Genomic DNA, 17,912 nt, shown 5'->3' with positions numbered 1-17,912 from the left:
AACTCATTTTTTTTGGTTGATTTTTCTTTGTTAAATGGCATTTAAATATATAAAATAAATATCAAAAATATAAGTCTTTGTTTTACTATGGTTGCAAATATCAAAAAATTTCTATATGTGACACGGCACCAGAGTTAAGTTAGGGTTTTTCAAAATGCTGACACGCGGAGCTCAAAAGGTTCGCCATCACTGCATTAGGGGCTCTTACCTCTTGAAAGGGTATTTAAAAACACAAACCAACAATTAGTCTTTGGGGACCAAGGCATACATGCAAGCATAATGTGTCTCTTTTCCTGGCTCTAAGAACATCACGTTGATGTGCTAATGACCCCTAGTGAAGGCAGTAATTTTCAGTTAATGCCAGCAAGCCGCCAGCCCAAGTGCAAACCGTCCACCAAGACTCAACCTGCCCTTGCTTCCCTGTGAGTCAGCCAGGAAGGAATACCAATCCAATGTCATTTAGGAAGGAATGACATAACAGTAAAGCAACGTGTGCACTATAAAATGTACTGTCAAGAATTGTGTGTAATGGAAACACCGAAAAGGTTAAAAAACGCTGAGCCAGAAGAAAAAGATTTGAATCCAACCTCTGACACCCAGGAGCTTCGTGAAATCAGGAAATAACATCAACACCGTGAAGCAGCAAATGTGACAACCACAGCCCGTCCAGCCTTCACTGATCCTCAAGTTTCTCATGTGGAACATGGGGGCAATGTTCCTTGCTGCCTACCTCCCAGGATGGGGAGGAGTGTGGTTTAATAGGAGTAAATTAGAACGCACTCTTTAACATGTGAAGGCTTTTGCTTTTGATAAGTTAATGTTGAGGGTGACTGCAGAGATTGATCCCGCCTCCATGACTGTCCAGGTCAGTATGTGACCCAGGGGAGAAGAGAGAATTGGGTAAGAAAGGTGTGAAGATCTGCTCTACACTATTTTTTTTTAATTGCAGCAAAATACACATTACAGAAAGTTTACCTTTTTAACCATTTTAAAGTACACAGTTGAATGGCATTTAGTACATTCTCAGTGTCATGCAACGACCACCACTGCCTAGTTCTAGAATATTTTCATCGCCCCAAAAAGAAATGCTCTACCCATTAAGCAGTTGCTCCCTAGTCACCGGTCCCTGGAAACTTTCATCTACTTTCTGCCTCAATGGATTTGCCTATTCTGAACATTTCATAGTAAAAAAAAAAAAAAATTATATAATATGTGACCTTTTGTGTGTGGCTTCTCTCACTCAGCATGATGTTTTCAGGGTTCACCCGTGTTCTAGTATGTGTCTTTACACTATGTTAAGCCTAGTATTGTTTAAGATGTATATTCAAAATACACTGCTAATAAAAGTGGTGAGCTACCATTTACTAAGCACTTCCTATGTGCCAGGCACTGAGTACTTTGTATACATGATCTCCCATAATCCTCATCGGATAAGCAGTATTATCATCTCCATTTTACAGATGACAAAGCTAAGATTCAGAAAGGTTAAGTACCTTGGCCAAAGTCACACAGCAATTCCATGGTTGGGAATCAATCTCTAGTCAGTCAGACTCCAGAGCTCCTGCTTTGAACCATCACATGTGGTCTTTACTTGCACAGCCCAGGAGGATCAGCCACAGGGAGCTGGGGTATGGCTAGGCAGCCAATCATGGGGACCCCAGTGAGCCTTGGGAAGGCTCGAAAAGGGTGGCATCAAACAGAGACGTGGATCACCTGACAGTCCTTCAAGCTCCCTGGCACCAACAGCCCGCTGAGCGCCCAACTGTGGTCCCAATGCCCCCAGGCACGGTCCCTGGTGAGCCAGATCCTTGCCCCATATCCCCGCACTTGACTGTCCGCTCTTTGAATTAAGCAGCCACCGGACAATCTAAATGCTCCCAGGGGCCCCCTGGGGCCCAGAATTGGCTGAACTTATCTTAGTCCTGGAAAAGGGTTCCGTCCTCGGCTAAGTATTCTGTTAGCTTCCTCTTTGGTGCTGCCCAAACACAAACACGAAAAACCTGAAGACTAGGGAATTAGGCCCAATTATGTGACTTAAATACATGAAGTCCCAACAGTTGTGGGGATCTGAGGGGCTGCAGCTGGGTGGGGCCTCAGTCCCTGTTCACCAGGACTCGTGGGGAGAGAAGAACTGGAGCCTGACCCATCCGAGGTTAACACGAAGTGTTTAGCACGAGCTGCTCTGCAAACATCTTCCCTTTCCTGTGCTGGTACTGGATTCAGAGGAAAGATGGCCCCTTCTCCAGCCGTCATCTGGCTATGTTTTAACTGGCCCAATATCAGTTACTTAACTTACAGAACTATGGTGCTAAGTGAAAAGAAATGTGGTGTTGCCTGTAAAGAATTAGGAATAAAGGGATTGTGATTTAAAGCCAGGCCCCACCACTAAGTCAACATAGCAAGTCCTTGGATAAACCATTTACCTTCGGGCAGATGTCCGACCTGCACCGCAAGCCTGAAGAGGAGGAGGAGGAGGAGGAGGAGGAGGAGGAGGGGCAGGACTCACGGTCACAGCCAGGACGTTCTTTGGTCCCAGCACCTCATTGTGCGAGTTTCTTGATTTGCTCTCAGGGAAGCCGGGAGGGCCCAGCAGCCCGCTACTCACTGGCTCAGGACATTTGCATCTCAACTTCCTGGAGACCCAACGTGTGCACCCAGGAAACGGAAATCACGTGTGCACCCAGGAAACGGAAATCACGTGTGAACCCAGGAAACAGAAATCACGATGCCTCCCCGCACCCCAGCGCCAGAACCGAGCAGGCAGTGCCGTGCGGGGCGTGGCAGGAGTCCACTACCTGACCGTTCCCTCCTTCCCCCTGAGGTGCAAAAGGAAAGGTGCCTGTTGGGGTTATGTTATGCAGTCTGGCCAAATGATTTAAACAGCTGACCCCAAAAATAAACAACCGAAAAAGCAAATGAAGTGCCAGGGGCTCCAACTAGCCGCGGAGGGCGGGGGCACTGGGGCCAAGTGTAGTGGGAAGGAAGGGAGGGTTCCATCCACATGTCAATGTCGCCTTCCTGACACAGGGGAAGGGACCTCGGGGGCTGGCGTGGTTAGCCTGTCTGATTGCAGCTCGTTTACAGGCTCTGTTTGTGTCCCAGGGCATAATTGATTGGAGGGCTTTGATATATGAGAGACTGGTGTCCGGATTCTGTGGGCACTAAGCGAACACTAAACATTAAACTTGAAATCTTCCCTGTAATGATCTTCCAGTCCATAGAGCAGTGATGGCGAACCTATGACACGCGTGTCAGAGGTGACACTCGAACTCATTTTTTTTGGTTGATTTTTCTTTGTTATAAATGGCATCTAAATATATAAAATATCTTTGTTTTACTATGGTGGCAAATATCAAAAAATTCCTATATGTGACACGGCACCAGAGTTAAGTTAGGGTTTTTCAAAATGCTGACACGCCGAGCTCAAAAGGTTCGCCATCACTGCCATAGATCTATCTTTAAGTTGCAAAAGAGAAACAGACTTGATCTCACTGGGTTACCGTTGGGCTCGGAGTTCCATGACACGTCCAACTTCCATTCTCATTCCCATGAAATCTGCAGGAAGTCGGGAGGACCTGGAGGACAGGTTACGATTTGGAGTAAAACCAGCTGGGTTTGAATCTTGGCTCCAACACGGACTCTCTGTGTGACCCGAGTAGATCACGTGACTGCCCCAAGCCTCAGTTTCTTTATCTGTAAAATGGGGCAACAATAGTAACTTGCAGGGTTATTTTAGGGCTGAAATGCGGGAGGAGTTGCTGAGCCCACCCCCTACTTTGGAGACCAGGGCACTCTCTCAGATGCCCCTGAGGGCGAGGGGCCTCGTAGGGGAGGGTGGCAAAAAGCAGAGTTTGACACAGGAGTTTGTTAATTGTCCAAAATTATATCCTCTTCAGAATTACTGCCTGGAAATTATGTGTGTACTAGTACACTGTGTGTGTGTGTGTGTGTGTTCTGAAGTGGATGAAATTTATCCAAAAAAAAAAAAAATCTTTACTAAAAATGGAACTTTTGCACATCTAATTGCAGATTTTTTGCAAAACAAAACAAAAGCTATCTTGCCCGCCTCCAGGCATGTCCCAGGGGATTAATTTGTCACTCTTCAAAAACACCACCGTGGAGGGAGAGATACCCTCTTTGATTCTCTATTCTCACGTTAATTAGTAGTAGCAGGAACACAGCACACAATTGGTATCGGAGAAATTAGGAGACATAAACCTGCCGCCCCTCTCAGGAGGAGGAGTCGGAGGGGAGCACGGAGACCAGGGCGCACTGCACAGCCAACCCCAGGGAAGCTCGGTGCAGGCCTGGAGTTCCCAGCCTCCCTCCACCCTGCGAGGGCAACCGGACACCTGCCTTCATGTCACAGAGAAGCTCTGACTCCTGTTTAACGGAGCTCTTTCTGTTAAGCCTAAACCCAGCAGTGAGTGCTCTTGAGAGGAAAACAGAGACTGCGTTGACTTGTTTTCTGTTTTATTGTGTTTTGTTTACTGATCCTGGGAAAAAAAGGCTGACTACATTGGAGCCAGAACCCAAACCAGATATTTGAGATTATTGTGCAGGTCAAGCAGCGAACACGACGTGTACTTTTGATAATTGCCTGATGGATTCGTCCCGGATCAAGATCTGTATCTGAAGGCCACTTTGTTTCAGATCCATGTCAAACGCTGCAATGGAAAGTTTTTGAGTAAATTTTAGGTTTGTTGCCTGTCCCTTTGTGTTGCTCAAATCCATCTGATTTTCCTTTAAGACACTTAAATATGTTCATGGAGTTTCATCTTTCAAAAGATCAAAGAACTACCCAATTAGCAGCATGCGTTTCACCACCTGCAGAGAGCATCTGCCTGCGAGTGGGGTGCAGGCCGCCTCTGCAGGGGGGACAGGTGTCTCCTTTAGTGCCCCTGGGAGCAGATACCTGGAAGGCCGGGTGCAGACTGGAGGGGACATCCCGGTGTTCACCAACTTTCCCAGGGCCAGGAGCTCCAGAAGCAGTCTCCCTGCTGCTTCCTAAGGTGATTTCAACGTGGGTTTCGTCCCCGTGGCTCTGCTGAGGCAAAACATACTTCACCCTTTACTCGCGTCATGAGAATAAAGCAAAAACCTGGAACACAAACACCATTTTTTCTCTGCATTCAAACACCCGGCCCGGGGTGAGTTCGTGAATAATAACCCGAAGTTGGCAGCCACGCTAATAAGTATGGGGTTGCCGGGAGAGAGGTCTTTCATAGGCCCCCACCGAGGGGGTGCCGGGCCTTTGTCCCCTTGTTGGTAAATAACAACCCTTTATTGACATACAGTCGTTTGGGTTTCAAAAGACATTCAAAGCCCGGGTAGTTCTTGCAGTTGCTTTCCATGGAAAGGGACATACATGCGAATTTTTAAAGAGATTTCACCCTAATTAAATCCATGCTGCCCAGAGAGAGTTGTAGGTTTCAAGGGGGGGGGCGGGGGGGGAGGCATGCGATTAGCAGGCAGGCCTGGGCTGTAACCCGGGACTCGCTTTCTGAAATCTGAATGACCCCGGTGACTATGCATTCGCAGCCCCGAGCTCGGAGAAGTCCCAGGGCCAGACGCCTTTTGGTTTAAGAAGAGAACTTTGAACTCTCCATTTCAAAAAACAGACTTTCTCCTCCTCATGGTGAGAAAACACCTGTGATGTTCAGCACCTCCATTCAAACTCCTCCAACTTTCAACATCTTCCATCGCAAGCTGTAGCAATGAAAACGTCTGGCAACAAGCCCCCTGCCCCCCTGACAGAAGTCCTGCCTCCCATTCGTCCGCCGCCCTGGTGAGACGGTTTACAAGTCCGAGAGGGAGAAACCCAGGGGAAGGTTCTGGACAGAAGGCATGGAGTGCTATCACTGAAATCTTTATTTATGGGAAGACAAGGCGCTCCAACATTACCTCAGCGCGCAGATTACATCAGTGGGAGAGAAAGTAAATGAGTTCTGGTGGTGAAACATCAGAAACCCATAATCCTTTCTCAAAGCCCTTTTGTTATTTTAATGTCCGACAAATTATACTTTTTTTTTAAGAAGAAAAACACTTAGATTTGAGAGGATCCTTTTGCTTCAGGAAAAGTAATTTCACTGGTTAAAAACGTTTTAATTTTCTGTTACAGTCTTTACTGTGCTGGCCAAGCACTTGCTTAAGGCTAAGGTCACTTTTCGCTTCAATAGAACTGGGCACTGTGACCACCACGAGCGACATGTCCAGTTGCTATAGCAACGGTGAGCCCACAAGGCACCTAAGTGAAGCAGGGCATTTTTGGTTACTAATTTGAAAATTTGCCTTTAAGTTTTGGGGTTGTGTTTTTGTTTTGAGGGTTGTGTGTGTGTGTGTGTGTGTGTGTGTTTTAAGTGTATGAGCTTGGATGAGTAAATTTGCAAGACTTAACTGTATTTTATTTTCTCTCTATGTCAGTCATATCCTAGGGATCCTGATGATTTCTAAATAACGTTTCAAAGAATGGTAGGCAAAACAGAAATTGTGAAGAAAATTGGGCAAATGGCAACAAATAAATAAAGTAAACCTATTTCTCGGTAGGAGTTCTCTCATGGAAAGCTCTCGTGGGAAGCCCATGGGAGGGGCCGGGCTGGGGAAGGGCTGTGGTTCTACGTGCGGACCCTGGCTGGGTGCCGGACACAAAGACGGGAGCGATCGTGTCCACTGTCCCGGATGGAAGTGATGTGCACATTGACACGCTATCAGGTGGCAGACGGTGAGTGTGAAAGCACCTATCAAGGCTGTTTTCAAAATATACTCACTACAGTTTGACCCTTTCTGAATGGGTGGAGTTGGAGGTCAACCAACAAGGATTTATTGACTGCCTACTACATCCTCAGGCCACTGGCTTTATCAAGGGGAAAACCTACACTTGTACTCAAAGGACTTATGTTCCAGAAATGAGAGTCAGGCAAAAGCCATAATAAATGATAGATGATTGATAGATGAATAACTAGATAGACAGATAGGTAGGTAGGTAGATAGAGATAGGATAGAGATAGATAGAGAGATAGAGAGATAGAGAGATAGATAACAAGTAGTATGTCCAAAGGTGATAAGTACTGCAGACAAAAAAAGAGGAAAAGTTTCAAGAGCCAAGATGGGATGCAATTGACAATAGTACACCCACCCCAGCCTCCTGTCTGAAGTTGGGAACATTTGAGTAGAGACCAGAAGCAGGTGAGGAGTTAGTCCAGCAGAGGTCTGGGGAGGAGCATTCCAGGCAGAGGGAATGGAATGCAAACCTGATTCAAGAGGTCATCATAAATACTTGTTCTTCATCGCTGTGTCCTGCAATCTGCCAGCCTGGGGTCTATGCAGTTTGGAGGTTTTGTGCTCCGCCACCAAGGGACCTCCAACTTCAGTGCCCACATTCCCAACTCCTTGTTTTCTTATCTCTTTCCTCCAAGTCAGCCCCTCTTTTTGGTCGAGTCCATTCTGCCTGGCCCCAGACACAGCCCCTGCCTCCGTCTCATCTATTAGTTCTGAAATCTCTCGAGTCAGGACAGTGGATGACCAACCCTGTTAGACGTGGGTCTGAAGAAGACTGATGACACCCTGGGTGATGGTGTAGCATGAATACCCCCCCCCTTTAATGCACTGTGTGTTTATCTGTCTTTGACACTGTGGGTCTCTCCAGGTCGGGGACCCCATGCTCTCCTCTCTGTATCCTTCAGTCCCGAGCCAGCACCAGCACATTGTGCGGCAGGGTAAGTAGATGTCCCACACCTGCATGAGTCAGCTTTGAGGTCTCTGTTCTGTCTATTCCAATGCCTGTTCCCTTCCCCCGTGGTTCTCACCACGTGCAGATGCCAGAGAAGTGAGTGCACGGCGAGAACAGCATTTTGCCCCAGAGCACGTTCAAGTCCATTACCTCAGTCGGACTCTAACCCCAACCGTCTGAAGCACATAGAGAAAGTGTGATGAGCCTCCCCTTGGAGGCAGGTGGCAGATGGAAAGAAGTGACAGGCAGACCCTGAGGTCCAGGGGTTTTGACTCCAAGTTCACATGTGTCCAGATGGGCAGTGACAGCTGGAACAGCAGAGGTTTGGAATTATTCTAGAAACATGGGACCTGAAGGACAAGTTTAGGTGGCAGAGCCACCATCAAATGTAAATGATAAGGATTAACTGAGAAAGTAACCTAATGGCTGCGGCATGTGGGAAAACGTGTCTAGAAATGGGGGTGGAGGGTCACAGGGCTCGGGAGTTGGGGGCCTGAGTGCTGGGCTGGCTTGGCTCTTGGACACAGCATGTCCCTCTCTGAGCCTCAGTCGCCTCGGTGGGGAGAAGAGAGGACTGTCCTAAACCCCCTCACAGGGTGTGTGTGGGGGGGAAGGGGGGCCAGCAAGGTGATTTCAGGGTCCCTGCCAGAATACGACAGACACTCCACGGAGCCAAGTCCTTTGGGAGTGGCTCCCTCTTCTCACCTCTCCGCTCAGGCTCCCAGACTTGTGTGGGCTGCAGAACTAGCTAAAATCTACTCACATTGTTTTCGCTGAATTTTTTTACATTTCCTTATGGCAAATGATGCTGATTTTTTTGCCTTTAGTAGGAATATTAAGATTCCTCTTAAAATAAATGTGTTTAATTAAACATAATGAATTAAGAGAAAAATAGAGGGGTCAATGGAGAAAAAAAGGGGGGGGACATATGTAATACTTTCAACACTAAAGATAAAAAATAGAGAGAGCGAATGATGTTAAGTAAATAACATTAGAGGTGAGACACAGGTGTTAGATCGTGGAGGTGGTTTAGGAGTGAGTGAGTGAGTTCGGAAAAACTGGGGCACACGGCCTCAAGGATCCCCCTGCTCTGAGAAGTGATAGAGAATGGTGGTTCCAACATGGGTCTGCAGTCCTGGCTCTGCCAATTACACTCGGTTACACTTGGGCAGGTTCCTTAATCTCTCTGCGCCTCACCTTCGTTATCTGTATAATGGGAAGAATAGTGCACCTGCCCCAAAAGATGGCTACATATTGCACTTAGAAGAGTGCCTGGCTCGGTGTAAATGCTATGTGAGTGTTTCCTGTCACTATGACCTTCAAGGAGCCCTTGATGGACCATGAGCCAAGGTGTGCTCCTATAACCATGCCCATTCTCAATAGCTAACCAGAGCCCAGTTGCTCATATATACTGTTTCCTGTCCCTGACCACATAATCCCAGTCTGTCTGTCCGTCTCTCTCCCTCCCTCCTTTCCCCCCTCCCTTTCTGTTAGAAAGCAAGTGAAGACTTCCATAAATAAAGTGGGGGAGGAGAGAGTCCACCTGGCCCCATCCTCTTTCCACACAGAATGGCGTAAAGGTGGCCAGATGTTCTGTCTTCCCATCATTTACTGAAATCCTTCAGGAGTCAGCTGTGAGCCACATGTTAAATCATCTTCTGAGCCAAAAAGAGAGAAAGAAAAGGAGGACCACAAAGTAAAAACAGCAAGAGTGGGAGCGCCCACTCACAGTCCGCTCCGGGCTGTCCCCTCTGTGCCTGGCACTCGGCTCCAAGTCACACTTGATATTTCTTTGTGATGGACCTTGATGGTTTTCCCTCAAGGTTGGCCATGCAGCATCCTCTGAGGCCCTAAAACATGACTGGGGCCCCAGGAGGCAGTGGCCTGACCGTGCAGGTGGCTTCATGCAGAACCTCAGCTGTGTCTCTTCAACTGGTCTACCCCACCCCAGTTCCATTTTGGGTGCAGGTGGCTTCATGCAGAACCTCAGCTGTGTCTCTATCTTCAACTGGTCTATACCCCAGCCCAGTTCCATTTTGTGGCCCACAGAGGCAGCCAGGGGTTATTGCTGGGAAATCCAGTTGCTTTCTTCTGGTGTAAGTCCACATTCTCCTGGGGTCAAACGTATAGACAGGGCTATTCTGAGCAGGTTCGATTTTCATTTATAATTTACTGCCCAACACTCTTCAAATAAAGACGCACCACGTGCCCGCACCCCCTGGTGGCAGAGAGCAGATAACTGCATAGACTGGCCAGGAAAGTGGACTTAAAGGGCAAGGTTAATTGTATTCTCTTCCAGGGAGGAATGAAAATGCGTAAGTGGCGTGGTGTTGTAGCATGGACACACCGTCAGAAGGCACCGTGAGGATGTCCCTGTGCAGTGAGGGGAACAGGGAGCCGGCAGTCACGGGCACGATGTGCAGAGGTCGCTCTGTAGATATTGAGTTGCTGTTAGCACAGTAGCAAAGGAGCCACCCCCACCTCCCAGGCTCCTCCTACCCTTGCTATTTCCTTTTCCGTTTCCACAAAGATAAACAGAAGATCTCTTGCCTTGGAGTCTGCCTTTAAGGATTTAAGAATAAAAGACTAAGAAGGGATGGTCTGAGAGGAGGAAGGCTGTCAAGGAGAAAAGGTCCAAGACCTCAGTGAAAGTCAGCCCAGCCTAACTTCACGCATCTCTCTACTTGCTCAAGGCTCCGTGCAGTCCTCCCAGAAACTGCTCACGTCTGCTATTGTCAGAACCTCTCACGGAGCCAGCCCAGTTCCAAGCTACCGATTTTCACTTTCTCCTGGAGAGACCATGCAGGGTTGATGATTTCCCAGCTGGTCCAGCCACACCGGTGAGACCCCTTAGTCTGCACGTGGGTCAGCTCTTACACAACTGAGTGCCTTTGTCAGCAACATCATTTTAATTGCAAGTGCCTGCTCACCAACGTGCACACGAACCGCTCCCTAACGGGCTTCATTATGGCAAGGAGCAGAACTTGTGTACAGACTAGAAACAGTTTCCCCCAGCCTACATTCTGTATTCCAAGACTTGGCTGGTCTCCACTCCCCCATTGTCCCAGAGAATGGCACTCAATGTCTGTTTGAGATGCACAAACTTTCTGCTGAGTTCTTAAAAGAAAACTACACTTACTGCAGGTTATGTGTTCTACCTGCTCAGGAACTCACGGAGGTCCTATGATAGAAGGAAAATTAGGGGTTATCCCCCAAACGTCTGTAAAGGGCCAGACAGGATGCCTTCTGGGCTTTGTGGACCATACTATCTCTCTTGCAACTGCTCAACTCTGCTGTTATAGCAGGAAAGCATCGACACTATGTCAACAAATGAGTGTTGTAAAAGTCATAAATGGATCTCTAATACTTGAATGCAAATGGGTTTCTGAATAAAGATTCGTATTTCCTCCTTCCAGGTACTTTTTATGCCCCAGAAAGTGTTCCTTACACACACTGGTGTTATTTCCATGCGCCAATGCCCAGATACTGTGAACAATATGCTCTCAGCTATCTATGAAGCTGAGCACAGCCAGACTCCATTTTGCAACCTCTAACAACCATACTTTGCTGATAGAGAACCCTGCTTTAGGGCAAGGCCTGGCTGGGGTAGGTCAGAGCAGAGCATGAGAAAATTTTTCACACTGGATCCATGTGACAATCTGGCCTTACGTTTCACAATGTTCAGAGGTTATCACTGTGTCTCCGGGGCCATTATTTGGGGCATCAGGAAACACGGGGTCAAGTGATGACATATTTTGGGGAAGAGGTTTTAGTCACCTGTCACTCTCCTTAACATCCCACCCAAGAGTCCTCCCACCTTTGCAAAAGCCTTCACCTCAACTGCATTTTCATTGTTAGGTCACACTGATAATTCTTTGTTGTATTACCTTTCCTGTTTTAAAAAAATAAATTAGAACAATCTAAGAAGGCAGATAATGTTTAATGGAAAAGGGCAGCGATGGGCTAATGGTTGCTTAGCAACCACTAGACATTGTTTTGCTGCTTCACTCTAGAGAAGCCAACATGGCGGCTCTAATCCTCCTATAGCCCCCTGGACAGTGCACGTGTGAGTGACAGCTCCCCCCGGGCCCACATCATTTCCTTCTTTGTCTTGGGCAGCAGATCATTCTTTTTTAAGCTTCCAAATGGGGAAGACTCAGTGCCTAATTCTTGAATACGCTAATGCCTATCCTTTCATCTTCTCAGAAAATCTATAGCTGAACTTTCCAGGTTCTTCCTTTGGGCAGTTCTATGAAGTGTTTTCATGCATCCCCCGTTTCCTCCTTTGAGGTCCCCTGTCAATCAATTACCATCCCTGGCTAAGTATTTTTTGAGGTCAAGCAAAGCACTTGACATGATTTAGAAAGTTTCTCGTCTTATCCTCCTTTCTCCCTCCAGAAGGGTCTTGACATGACTGTTCCGTTCCCTGAGGCCCAGGAAAACTCAGTAACACTTCAACCACTGGGTTTCCTCACAACTAGTGGATGGAGGGGGCGGAGAAATACGCTTATCAAGAGTGTTTGTGTTGTCAAGATCATAAACAGGTGAGATGGAACCTATTTTTACAAATAGTATTTCCATTAGCTTATCTCAGAAACTGCAAGTCTATCGCAAGAAATGCAAAAAAAAAGCCTAAACTGCTTTAACCTTTGCTATCCCTAAATCGCAGGTAGCCTGGGGATAGTTAGGTGTGGCCTTGACCAGAGGGATGAAATGGCCACTGTGTTGTAGATTGTCCGCGACAGCTTCCTAACTCGGGACAGAGAGATGGGGTGGGGTTTCCGGGCCTTCCCACCGTAGTGGGCTGGGTACCGTAGAATGGGAGTGTTTTAGCAGGTCCTCTAGATGGGGAGGGGTTAGGTCCATGAACCCCCAGAATCATGTCAAAACAGTGTGTACGTTCACATGTGTATCATTTCAGAGAGGGGGCCTGTCCATAGCTTTCAGAAGGTTAAAAGCCAGTGGCAGAGAGGAAGGTAAAGAAATAACTTTATCAAAAATCTTTTGGTTTCAGAAAAATATACTGAGGATACATTAGAAAAGAAATGTCTCCAAAGACGAAGGAAGAATTATGTATTATACATTTTATGTGCTAAGGAGCTTTATGCATGTTAATGACAACTCCACAACCAACCATATGAATTTCAAATCATTATACTCTCTCTCACTGACACTCTGAGTGGTGGCACCTCAAGCAGGTTCCTTCATCTCTCTGCATCTTGGTTCTCCTTCTGAAAAATGGAGATGCCAACAGTACCTACCTGATGGGGCTGTGAGGGTTTGTTTTGTTCAGTGCTGCATCCTCAGTGCTTACAATAGTGCCTGCTACAGAACAAGTCTTCAAGACATACTTATTGCAAAAACGGAGAAACAGAATGGGGGAAACCCATTGCTCCCAGATTCTGTTACCTGCCCTTAACTTTGAAGAAGGCTCTAGCACCAACCTTGAGCTGTCCTGCAGGTAAAAGACCCCGGACACTGAATCCCGAAGGCCGCTTCCTCCTGACGAAGCTGGGCTCTTTACAAAGCTTTTGTGGAGCTGGGGCCACTTCTGATAGTATATTATTTCATAAACATGCCTCCCAAGGTGCAGAGAAACATCTAAGGACTTCAATGAAGCCCTCTGCCAAGGGGAATGCAACTGTTACGCACATGGACTGGATTTTCTGTTCCTTTTCTTATTTTTGAGCACTGCTGGCAAGGAAGCAAGTACAAGCCGGGGTTCCAATGGAGTGCTTTGACATGGAAACTCTCTTCTCTTTGTTTTTGAAAATGAAAGTGGCTGACTGGGTACAGCCAGGCTGTTCGGGGATATGAGCATTTCTATTAATGGAATTAGACTCAGCATTTATACTACATGATGTAACATGCACGTTCCCTTGGATTATTTTTCTTTCCCATTCCAGCATCCCATGTAGGAAGGAGATGCTACTCCAAAACAATGGTTCTTTAACATTAGTTGCATTAATCAAAGCTTATTAAACTGAAGAATCCCTGGCCCCGCCCTGAGGGAGTCTGGAGTTTTCATTTTTAACAAGTGATTCTTCTGCCTGCAGGAAGCGTATGGATCACACTTGGCGAACCCCAGGAACAGGGAGAAAGAGCAAAGGCCTGGCCTGCGTCCCAATCCTGGCCCTTTTACGCTAGAGGTATAGCTTTAGGGGTCTCTCTTAAACCTCCCAACACCTGCTTCCTCACCGACAACACAAGTGAAATGCATACTGGCTTCCTGGGAAGGAGGCTTCCGAGAGCACTGGATGGGAAGTGTGAGGAGAACAGTTTAGCTCTCCAACCGGTGGCCTTTTCTGTGATGTGAGTAGAACTGAGGTGTCTCTTTAGGGCAGGTCACGTGTGATTGAGGCAATGCGGCAGATACTGCCAGCTGGTTACTGACATTTACTTCCTGTTCTGTGGGAACAGCCCATCTACAGTTTGCAGCCTCCGTGCAGGTGGGTGTGATGAAGCCACCAAGTTCTAGCCAGAGCAAAGGGAGCAGGACCGTCCCAGTCCCAGGCCAGGCCCACGACTGCCCAGGGTGCTCTTCCACGCTCTTCTCCCTCCAGGTGACTGAGCTGGTGACACCGGGGTTACGGGGAAGAAGGTGGGAGAGTTGCTGTCCGCCTGGGTCTCGGAGTGACTGCGTGGAGCACAGCCCCGTTGGCAGGAACACCCTCCTGGGTCAGGATAGGTGGGGGGTGTATGACCTGCAGTGCACACCACCCGGACACGGCAGGCACTGACACAGCCATTCCAACAAAAGGACACGCTGACACCGGCTAAGAAAAGCCTGACACTTAGAATGGCCGAGTACTGCCGTGGCCAGTGGCTGTTAGCTGGAGCGTCATCCATACACCAAGTAAGGTTGTGGCTCCAATCCCGGGTCGGGCACATATGGGAAGCAATGGATCAATGTTTCCCTCTCACATCGATGTTTCTCTCTCTCTTGACCTTCCTCTCTCTAAAAAAAGTCAATAAATTACAAAGAAATAAGAAAATAATCAAGTATTGTGCAAAAACAGTTGCACTCGTTCCTCTGTGACCCTCATCTCTGAGCCTAAAAAACAGGTGCCAACCTCTTGCTGTGAGGGGAGCACATGGGACTGGTCGCTAAGCTGATGAGTGACTGCAGCTGGCCGCCCAGCTAGGAATCTGCATCCGGGACAGACTGTACACGTGTGACCAAAACATCTACGTCACTTAGTTACATGTCGATTATTTCTTTGTACTTTGTCACTGATTTCCGACAAGCCCACCTAAAGAAGTCAAGTTGTCCTAACACAGTTTACATCCATTTCCCAGCAATCTGTGCTTGGTGTCTGACACACAGTAGGTGCTTAGCACACATTTCTCGGGTATCGAGTAGATAGGAATAAAACAAAGCGAGGCTCCATTGTTTCAGTCTTCCTGTGACATTCATGACGACTTCTAGCATCACCCACGTGACACACGAGAACAGTTTTTATTCTGGGCAATCATACTTGTATGCCATCCCATCAAATAAAACATCATGAGTCGAGGCACATTCAGCCCGAAGATGAAGTGATACATTAGCTTCTTGATCGGGTGCCAGGACGAAGAGAGGAATATGAAACAGACATCGATAATTACAGCTTGCACTGGAGCTGCTGGTGTCTAACCCTCTAAGTTCGATGAACAAGTAATAACCGGACAGACACACCCTTCAGAAATTAGAGGTGGGAAAAGATTACCTCATTCCATACCTGTCACCGACCGGGCCCCTGCAGCAAGTCAGCAAGAGGCAGCCAGCCATGGCGCAGGAGGGGTGGACCGGCTTCCAGGACGATCCAGGAGCGCCCGGGGGCCGACCCTCCCTTCCCTTCATTCCTTCGGTTCTGTGCCGCCTTAAGAAACCCGGTGTAGGCACAAAAGGCACATACCTAATGTAAAAATGGATTGCTTCCCTTATTTAAATCTAAAAAGGGGTTGCTAATACTCTCAGACAATCAGATGTCATTTTACAAGCACATCTGAGAACACAGCATGCGGCATGGCCTTTAATGGGCGTTCCCCTCCAAAGCCTGCGGTTACGTCCAGGGTCAAGGTCGCAAAAGCCCTGCGGAGGAAGCTCCTGACGGAGCCAGGGTACTTGAAGGAATTCTAGCAAAATGAACACATACCGCCAGAATCCTCACCGGGAATAGGAAATACATTTGTTGGAGGCGCCAAATGTTCCTTAACACGAGAGCACAATGGTTTGGCTCCTTTCTAAGGTTCTTCCTGGCAAACTTGATCTATTTGCTGGCTGCCACGTGCTCGCTGGGAGTCAAGAATCCCGTCCCCAGAAGCCTCTGCGCGGATGGCAGCTGTAACACTGCCAATGGGTGGGACCTGTTTTTCCTTGAAGGTGAGGAGAGTGGAGGGAGGATAAAATAGTAAAGACTGGAGAATGCAGCTCTGCTCACTTTATCAAAATCTAGAGCATCCCAGCCTCAGCCATGGAAAATGGGTCATGTCTTACTGTCTCAGTGAACTACAGAGGTCAGTAATAGATATACATTCGCAAGATAATCTTCTCATAGTTCACTGACATTTACTCTAACATAGATCTGCTTTCTAGCAGAAAATTTCTCACTCATTTAAATCTGAAAACCTGGAGAGATGTTCTGACTACTTCATAATAAAGATTAGTTCAGTGGTTCTCAACCTTGGCTGCACATTAGAATCACCTGGGAATCTTTTTAAAATCCTGATTTCTGGGCCTCATCCTCCGGAAATTCTGTTTCTTTGTTACTAATGTTGTGGCCCCACCCCATAACAAAGAAACAGAATTTCTGGAGGATGAGGCCCAGAAATCAGGATTTTAAAAAGATTCCCAGGTGATTCTAATGTGCAGCCACGGTTGAGAATCACTGGATTAGTTCCTTGAAATGCAGGGCCCCGGTTTTTTAAAGCCTCAGGCTTTTCAAAGTACTTAACATCCATTACCTCGTTAGAAGGCACCAGTGCCACACACAGCAATCTACATTGGGTTTTGGAAAAAGATTTTCATGTACATATTTTGTCCAAATATTACTATTTGCCTCAGGAAAGTCAGAGCGAAGACTTTAGCAGAGTGTAAATTTTAAGCCAATGAATAAACAGTTGGCTTGAAAAACTATTAAACGGCCATGAAAAGCATTTACTGCTCTGCCAGATACTAAAAATAAAAGCGGCTTCGGCGGACACGGGAGAGCTTGACTGTTCCAGTTGGTTCTGAGCTGGACCACTAGGCTTCACACAGTTATTTTTCCAAAATGGAGTCCAACCAACATCACGTGGTTTCCCTAAACTTACTTCTCAAAAAGAGACACACAATTGGAATCTTATTTCACTATCAACCTCAGTTATTGAAATATTTGAAAGATAACATTCTAGACAAAAGGTATCAGAGAAATCAGTAAGATCTGAAACGGGAGGTTCCATGCTGTGGCTCCAAGTTCAGATAACATTTTATTCCTGTCCTTGGCCTGCCCCTCCCTGAGCTCTTAAAAAAAAAAAAAGTGTTTAAAATATGGAGTCTGCGATTTATGATCAGTTGCAGAAACCTGTTTAACTGCTGATTTATAGTCCTGGCCATGGCATTTAGCTCTGTCATCAGAACTAATTATAGCAAACCTGAGATTACACATTCAACTCTCCTGCTGGTGAAAGAAGGGACTGTTCTGCTGAACATCCCGAGGGCTCCCACACAGGAACGCGCTCCCAACTACACCCTCAGAACCAGTGCCGCAAAGCTCAAAATTACTGCTCTTCAGCGAGTTGTTTTAGCCTGAAGTACTTAATAAATCAGCTACGTTACTGCCATCCTGACGGCCTGAAACGTACTCATCCCCGTTAACGACTGACAGTTACGTTGCTAACCCGACTCGGGCGTTCCAGGGGTAGTAAAGGCACATGTCCAAGCCCAGGAACTGGTATCACCGATCCAGAAAGAACCCTTGTTTTGCTGTGACCAGCTGAAGAGGACAAATGACCCCACGTTTTAGGCAACATGGGTTCTCGAAGAACAATGTTCCCATTTCATCGTTTTAATGAGTAAAATGTCTAATTCAAACTAAGGTGATAAAGTAAATCGGGATCCAAATGACGTGCCAGCAGGGCGAACCCAAGACAACAGTCCCTTCCTTTCCCTTAAGCCCTTCCCTCCCACCCCCACCCCCTTCAGCTGTACCATGATTTGAGC

Source organism: Myotis brandtii, unplaced genomic scaffold (genome assembly GCF_000412655.1).
Source record: "Myotis brandtii unplaced genomic scaffold, ASM41265v1 scaffold604, whole genome shotgun sequence".
Classification (NCBI taxonomy): Eukaryota; Metazoa; Chordata; class Mammalia; order Chiroptera; family Vespertilionidae; genus Myotis; species Myotis brandtii.
Note: the sequence above shows the minus strand (reverse complement) of the source record.